Source organism: Benincasa hispida, chromosome 11 (assembly GCF_009727055.1).
Source record: "Benincasa hispida cultivar B227 chromosome 11, ASM972705v1, whole genome shotgun sequence".
Classification (NCBI taxonomy): domain Eukaryota; kingdom Viridiplantae; phylum Streptophyta; class Magnoliopsida; order Cucurbitales; family Cucurbitaceae; genus Benincasa; species Benincasa hispida.
Window position 1 is genome coordinate 15,956,996 of NC_052359.1, and position 9,202 is coordinate 15,966,197.

Sequence of the window (9,202 nt, forward strand, 5' to 3'; positions counted from 1 at the left end):
GGGTTTTGAAGTATTTTGATTACCCATAAATTTTTTTGGCTCTAATCTATCGTTTTCCAAAAATTTTTTATTTTAGGTTTTAGCTTTGGAGCGTTGTGAACTTTTGCCCATTGGATTAAGAAGGTAAATCAGTGATGTTTGGTAAGTTATTGAGGTTTGAAACCTATATGGATTGTTGATTGTGTTGTATAGAGGTGAGCATAGATGGCCAAAAAAACCAAGCCGGATAATCGAAACCAGCCAAACTGAAGGTTGGAGGTTGGTTTTCTCCAAAAAATGATCGGGGTCGGTTTTAAAAAATTCCAGTAAAAAACCAAACCGAACCGACCCACATTTCACTCCAAACTGCCTGATTCCAACATAACCACTCATTCATTATTTTACTATTAGTATACTTTTAATTTTATTATAACTAATAAAATAAAATTCTTAAAAAATAAAAAATCCTTCTTTTTAAATCTTAATGATATTTTTCACTCTTTTTTTCAAATCCTAATTTTGTATTGGAATTTTCTATTAGTATAATCCTAATTTGCAGAGCTATTTTAGTTTAGATATTATTTTAATGGATAATTTTTGAAGGAAACTGATTAGAATAAAAAGATTAAGAGTGCAATGCCAAAAAAAAAAAAAAACCAAATTTATAAGCTTAAATGAGGGCTGAAAACTGATACCAAAAGAAGCCAAACAAAGGGGTAAAAACTTTTAAAAAAATATGGTCAGTTTAAACCGAGACTGACTGTCCCAACCCCAAACCGACCGATCGATTTAAGCAAAAATTTTTTGAAGAGTGGTTTTGACTTTTATAAATAGTGGAGGGCGATTTCGGTGGTTGTTTTCATAGAAAACCAAACCCACTCGACCGATGCTCACCCCTGGTATTGTATATTGGGTCTAAATTCTTAAAATTTACCTATTTGGCTTAGCGCCGTGTTGGTTTCAGAAGATTAGAGGCAATTTTGAGCTCACGTTTGGGTAAGTGATTGAGAATTTTTTAAGTGAAAAGGGACCTAGTTATGTTCTAAAGCCTGATAATGGATTGGTGTATGTTTAGGTTGATCAAGAATCTTTGTTAAGGATAAAGAGGAGTTTGCTTTGCTGGGTATTTGGGCTTAATTTCAAGGTAAGTGTCTTACAATTGGTTCGCCTTCGAACTAGTCGTCCCAACCTCTTGATGATGATAAGTTTTTTTTTTATATAATGTTATGGATTGTATTAACTGAAATTTTATGATATGTTGACTGAGGGCATTCTGGTAATTTTTCGTGAGTAAAGTGACTATGATTATGATAAAGGATATATATGTGGATTGATGCATGCTCCGAATTTATGATAACTGTTAACCTTTTTATTTGGGCAGTGTGCATTTTATAATTGATTGTGTGTTCCTTCACGTTCACACCTATGGTTGTTTTATGTGTTCCTTCAAGTTAAGACCTATGACTATTTTGTGCACTCTCGGGTTCACATTTATTACTATTTTGTGTACCTTCGGATATTCACCTATGACTGACGTGTGCTCCCTCGAGACCATACTTAAATATGTGTACCTATAGGATACACATCTATGATTGATATGTATTCCTTCGAGATCACCTTTACGACTGATTTGTGAACTTTTGGGTTGACCACGACTAATATGCTATGAGTTGTACACCAATACTTAGATAAAAGGATTAACATTTTACCTAGAGGTCCCAGTAGTGGGTCACTTACTAAATATTTCATACTCACTATTTCCATATACTATGTTTCTAGGTAATGACAAGAATAGGCCGACGAGTGATAGACAGGACCCGTGACAAAGCCATATGAGGACAAGAAAAATTCTTTCGCTCAGTCTATGTCTTTAGTCATGTGAATGTTTTGAAATTTGAATTCATTATCAGACATAATATTTTATAGTTTTGAATATTTCATTTGTAAATGTTTTTAGGGGACTCCAAGGAAAAGTTTTATTTAGTCGTTTGTTTATTGATTAGATAAAATGATTTAAAGTTGTCATTCCTGTCAGAGTAAAGTTTTTTTTAATGTAAATGTGTAAATATGAGTAATGGCCCTTGTTAGGGTATTCAAAAGGTCAGATTGTTACACATGCGAGTTGGAATATCCTATAAAAATAGTTCGTATAAGACTGGACCACAAAATAATTAATCTCTCTTTGTAACACTGTTGACTGAAGATATTAATATTTCACAAGATTATTATAAGTAACTCGATCTCAATCTTAAGTGAGTTATGAACTCTTGTCTATGATAGCTTGTCCTTTTATTTACATGGGTAAGAGTGGCTTAAGTCACCAACTCTATAAGTATACCATTTTGGGACTTGACCAAGTGGGGAGCTGGAAACATATTACATAAAATCGAATTTCTTCCCGCTATAGGGTAAGTAGATGGTACTCTTAATTGGTGATACTAGGTCTTAAACAATGAGGCCTCACCTTCTCACTAAACTGAAAAGTACTTGGTTTATGGTTGGACCATTACCATTAGTGGTACTTAAGGAGAGGTAATTATAGGGGTAAAACGGTAATTTGATCCAGCTGTAATTATGAATAGTGAAAGATGTACTTACTTGTAATGGTTATATTAATGGATGTAACATGTTCTATAGTGCATAAGAGTGCAATTATAGATCTTTAGTGAAGTGTCCCAATAGAGGTTATTTAATTACATACCACACACTGGTTAACACCTTATTAACAAATACTTTATGACGGTGGTAGATTGGACCATCTCTGTCAAGCAACCTGCAACCCTAGAATCCTAGAACTCGTCTACTACCTGGAAAAACAAAAACATAGGAAAGCTTGAGCTGGAAAGCCCTATGAGTGGCATGTTTAGAAGAACATAAGCTTTTATTTGGAAAACTCATTTTGCAAAGTCATATCATGAATCATTTAGCATGTTATTCAAGCTCTAACTTAGAAAACCTTTTGGAACATATAGTCTAACATAACGCATGATTTTCATAAATTATTTCAAAGGAAACCAGAGGTCAACTTTTACATTAAATTATAGGGTTTCTCAAACCCAAGATTCAACAAAACCAGGAATGTAATTTAAATAAGAATATCATAGTTAAAACCAAAGCTTCTGTTCATAAGCTTTTCTGATATGGATCGGGACCGATGAGTTGCATTAGTAGACCTTAGTTGTTTTTAATTAACTTTTAGCATTTTAATTTTAAAGTTATTTGTTGTGTTTAATTAATTTCTAGATTTTTATTGTGAAATTTAAGTTTTGGTAATTATGGAGATGCATTGAAGATGGTGGTTGGAAGATGGAGGCTGCAATTAATGGAGTTATTAGTGATTGGAAGATGAAGGTTGATAAGAGAACGTTGACTTTTGTTTATTTGTATTAAATAGGTTAGAATCTCTACAAGGCTACATAAAGCCTTCTATCCTTCATTTGTAATGAGAAAAAAAAATTTTTGATGAATGAAATTTGAGATCTCATATTTGAGAAATTTTCTTATTTTTTTAAAATTCTTGTTTTTAGATTTCCATGCTAGAAACAATCAAGGTTGATTGATCATCATACTTGTGGAGTGTTTCTTCCTTGAAGTGAATGGGCTTGTGAATAATACTTAGGTATTCAAGTTTTCTTGCTTCTTGATTTGACCGTCTATCTTTCTCTTATTTTTCATATCATTTTCATAATAAAGTCATAACATATCTGGAAACATCGTTTCCATAAAATCCAGGAAAACATACTTTAACTTTACAAGAAACTGTTGTTCATCGTCTTCATCTCCTTGATTGATAAAGACCATTTACATAAAACATTCATAATGAAACATGAGAATAATACTTCATAATTTTTCAGTAAATCCATAGCTTAAATAAATTTATCCATATGAGACCAAGAAAATGAGCCAACTAACAATAAATTCATAAATAAAGGGTTAAGACTTAAGCTTAGCATAAGCATATAAATTTGGCACTTCAAAATATATCATTAACACATTCAAACCCCTATAAACAAAGAATAACTGTGGCAAATCTTATAAAACATTCATATTTTAGTTTGTCCTTTTTGCCTTAGTTGAGGTAGAGCCCCTTTTGCTCATACTCCCAACATCGATAACCTTAGCTGATGTAATATAGTTGCAATACCTTCAGTGTCGAATATAATCATACGTGTACGTAGATGTGCCCCAAAGGCAAATATAACATTTTTTCAATGTATTCCCTGGATGCCTTCATCTCCTTCAGTATCAGGGTCCCAGATACCTTCATCTTCTTCAATATCGAGTTTCATCATTGGAGTACTAAAACATGCTTTAATACTAAACATACTTAATTCTTTGATTCTTTAGAAATCCTTAGAAAACTTAAGCATGTCAATAGATAACATCACGTAAAACACTTAACACATTAGAAATACTTAAGCTGATGAAATCATGTTTAAAACATTGCATAACTTATAATTTATAAAATTATTCATGCTTTTAAATACACTTGAAAATATTGGAGCTCCTAGCTCAAACAAAAGATACTTACTCATAAACATACTTTGAAAGGGTTGAACATATAGTTCACAAAAGGATAACTCATTGTTTAGCATGCTTTGAAAACATTGATTCCCATGGTCAAGCCATGCGTTTACTTAATTTGAATTAGAGGTTAAAGCATGCGCTTGAATATTAACCATTTAACCCGTGTTAAGAAATTCATGCTTAGTTTTCATGGGACCTACTATGCGTCCACCTTTGAGCTTTTAAGAAAACTTAACATATTTAAGTAATTAAACTCATCTAAAGCATGCTATGAGGTCATTTATAAAACATACTATACTTAGGCATTGATCAAACATGCTTAACTTTTAAACTAGTAAAAACATAAACTTTGAAATACTTTTAGAGTTAGAAGCCACTCACACTTAGTTAGCTCCCTTCCTAGCCCTTTAAGCCTTGAGAATCCCTTAAGCCAACGCGCACTCCTTCATCACATAACATAGTTGGTCGCGTGGTCTCTTTTTGGATGCATGGTATGAGTTCGACACATGATATGCGGCCACAACTTCCTCAACACAAGCTTCTTTTGACTTCCTTCATTTTCCATCACTTATAGCATCAATTTCAGCTCAAATCAGAAAAAACTTCCTTCATGAAACTTGTTAAGGATTGGCTTAGGAAGCTTACTCCCAAATTTAATTCTTCCCAAAGAGCTCAAAATGCTCTAAAGCTTTCGGACATGCCTTCTTGAGATTGGTGAAGAGATGCATTTTCTTCATTTTTCATTAGATTTTTTTATGAGTACTGCATTGGACAACCATTGCAGGTAATGGTCCTTTCGAATGAACTTTGTTCACAGTAGATCATCCACTTGCTTAACTATTATCTCATTACGAGCATGGTTAAAGGCTCATCTCTGTGGGTCCACTCCGACATGTCTTCGATAGACGAGGAAAATACTTCTGTGTTGCTTCTATGAAAAGCTATAATAGTTTCCCTCTCGTTAACTCCAAGCATTGCCCTAATGCTAATTATCAAGGTGTCAGATAGTAATGCGATAGACTTTAATGGCTTGGCAAGATTGCCTCGAGGTCTAAGCTCAACTGCTTGTCCGAGATTGGTAACATGGTTCGGGTCTGCTTCATCAACTAACGAGTCACCCACCATAGGTGTCGAAGCATGTGCTTCAATCTTGACTTCTTCCATGACCTGAGGATCCATCTCACCTTCCTTGCCAGCAATATCATTAATGGCATGCAGTAGCTCTAATTTGCCTCTGGATTTCTCATGGCAGTTTGATAACATTCTCGAGACATCAATTTTTCTCCTCTTACAATCCCAACCAGTTCGGAGTAGGAGACTTCAAGAGTTGATGATAAGTAGACGGTATAACTTTCATTTGATGATAACCTTCCTAAAATGGTGTTGTAGATTGACTTATCAACCACACCAAGAACTCCACCATAGTCGTTACATAGGTCATGCCCCCACCAAAAGTGACTAGAAGTTCTATGATACCTCCCAGATATACTAATCTCCCATTGAACCCTAACAATGGGGTTGCATTTCTATTCAAACGTCCACATCCCAATCCCATTTCGTTGAAAGCATGAAGAGATAAGATATCTATTGAGCTACCTCTGTCTACTAAAATTCGATGCACTTTGATATTTATTATGGTCAAGGACATAACTAGAGCATTATTATGAGGTTGATATAGATTTACTGCATCTTTCTCAGAGAAACTGATAACATGTTCCATTACAGTAGTTGAATATGCCTCTCAGACCACCCTTGGAGTGAGTCTAACTTCATGTACTTTCCCTTCTTTCTTCTAGGATCGCCTCCAGCCGGAATACCAAAGATTTTGTTAATCTCTCAAGGTTGTGTCGGTGTTCGATCTCTCTTTGAGTTATTCTATTCTGATTACCATTGTAGCCACCATTTTCTCCCACATACATCTTCAGCTAACCTAATTAAATAAGAGTTTTTATAGCTTTCTTGATGTCAAAACATTCTACAGTAGTATACCCGTTGCCCTTATGAAAGAGGTAATATTTTTCTCTATTTCTTCATTATGAACCAACCTTCAGCTTGGCTTGTCACTTCAATATTTTTTGTTCTAGATTTCCATCAAGATTTGCTCCATAGAAACCACCGTTGGTGTGTAAGTTCAAACTTGCTTGGTAGTAACCTTTGCAGGCTGCCTTCTCTAGTGCCACCGACCATTCTTCTGTCTTTATTTTCTTGTTCTCATGTCGACCCTCACATTCTTGTTCTATTGACCTATGATGGTTCGAATGGGTAGCTTTCTCTTCCTTGCCACCTTTAAAGCAAAGGAGCTCACCTGCGCTCATGAAGTTTTATGCCCTAGAGAGGAGCTCAATATAGGTCGTAGTTGCTTTTTTGCCTAAGGACCAGAGGAACTTCTTATCCTTGAGACCAAATACGATAGCCATTAGAGCGACATCATTAATATAACCTTAAATCTGTAGGGCTTCACTGTTGAATCTTGCAACATACTCTCTTAATGTTTCATTTTCTTCTTGCTTTACGGTAAACAGATGAGTGGGAGGTTTTCTCTGATCTCGACCTCTTAGAAATTGGGTAATGAATGCTTTTACCAGCTCTCGGAATGACACTATCAATCTTCTCTTCAACTTTCTAAACCACTTACGAGTTGGACGTACAAGAGTAAATGAAAATGTCAGACACTTGATAACTTCTCAGACTTTATAGAGTTCCATTCAGGACCAAAATATATCTAAATGCTCTATTGGGTCTTTCGATCCATCATAGGGTTTCATGGTATGTAACTTGAATTTAGGGGGTACCAGTTCTTGCATGATTTCATCCATGAAGGGTAGGTATACCTGATCTAACAAATTATCAAGGTTCAACCCCTCGCGATCCTGTGCCTTCTTGATATCCCTTAACTGGATTTCGTTCATCGTAACTCAACTGCCCACTGTCGACTGTTTACATCTTTGTCATCCTCGGCTTGCTTCCTTCACCTCTGATTGATGGTATGTCATTTTGTTCGTTCCATCCTTCGAGCCTCTGTCTAATCATCTCTCTAAACTATTGATTCCTCTAATATGTATAAGATATTTCGGGCTGACTCTTGGCTAGAGCATAATTTCGATTAGTAGAAGTTTGAGAATAGTGATCAATAGGTACATGCTTTCTTAGATTCAAATCGTTCGCTCACCTGTTTTTCCTTTCCAATATCAACATTTTCGATGCCTTTGGTCTAGGAATCTCAAACTTCCCCACCTCTTCAATTGCGGGAACTTTACCCTTGGTTAGTCTCAAGCAATCATGGTGGTGCCTAACCCAATGGATTGTGCTTTGGTATTTCATCATGCTTGTTTTCTTAGATGGACCCATCGCATTCTAGCTGATAGCCTCAATGATTAGGTTTAGGCGTCTGAGCATATCCATGATTTGGTTCAGATTTTGATCTAAGTGATAACGGGTAGAAATGCACGTTATTACAGGTAAAACAATGAGAGATTGCGATGAAAAAAATAAACAAAATTATGTCCAAAAGCGCCAATCTAAAGAAATTTTGATCGCATGCGCCCATCGCATAAAAGTAGCTAATTTACTTATTTTGTGTAGGAAAAATGCGTTGGTGCAAGTAAAATTTCGATTCAAGGAATTAAACGTCCGTGCACTTGAAAGATTGCGATCGCAAAGTCATACGATCGCATGTGATCGTGCGAGGTTACTCAAGAAGGTGATCGCATAAACACTGCGCATCAAGGTGAAAGCATAATAAATCATGAGGGGATGGAAAGGTGATGACAGTCGAATCCGAATTTAGTTGACAAGCCGTTAACGCTAGACTGTAGCAAGTACACTCAACTTTCGATGACCATTAATCAGCGCATCAGGGTAGGAGATTTAATAACCGCCCATCATTGCAATCATTAGAGAGAAAGGCTGCTTCACTTTGAGCTTTATAAATACCGAAGGTCACCATTGTTAACAAGTGAGATCGCCAGATTGCCATATAGAGTAGAGAATAAGTTAGAGAGCCGTTAGTTCATATTCATACTTATACGTAGAAGACGGAGACGAGCTAAGAAATGAATAAGTCGAGAGATCATTCCCAAGCAGATCGAGAGACTGACAGGAAGCGCTATACAGGGAGAGAGGGTCAACACTTGCAAAAGCAAGAATATTTATCTGGACAGGGTTGGAGTAAAAAGACAGTTTAAAAAGCCACAGGAAGGAAGACACTACTACCTGGCTTTTTATCTCTACATTCCATTGCAATTATGTATTCTGTATTTTATTTATAGAAAATGGAAATCTTATTTCAAATTATGTTCAATCTTTTCATACTTCGCATGAGTAGCCAAATTTCCGAATGGGTTGAGAAGTACTTAGCTAGCATGACCTAAGATTTACATTTTATATGATCATCTTATCTTATGTATGCGTCAGTCACCCTTTAGAGATACTTGAGAGAGTAGTCTGAAGAAAGAATCTAGACTTGAGAGAGTCAGATTAGAATCTAGGCTTGAGAGAGTCAGATTAGAATCTAGGCTTGAGAGAGTCAGATTAAAACCGCATAAGCAAAAGATAGAAACTTAGACATAAGTTCTATTGCTATTAATGCAACACATGCACCCTAGAGATAGGATATGATAGTATGCAGTCACCTTGTGTATGTGTGCATCATTCATCATCGCATAGACAAGAATAGAGGCTTAGACATAAGTCCTAT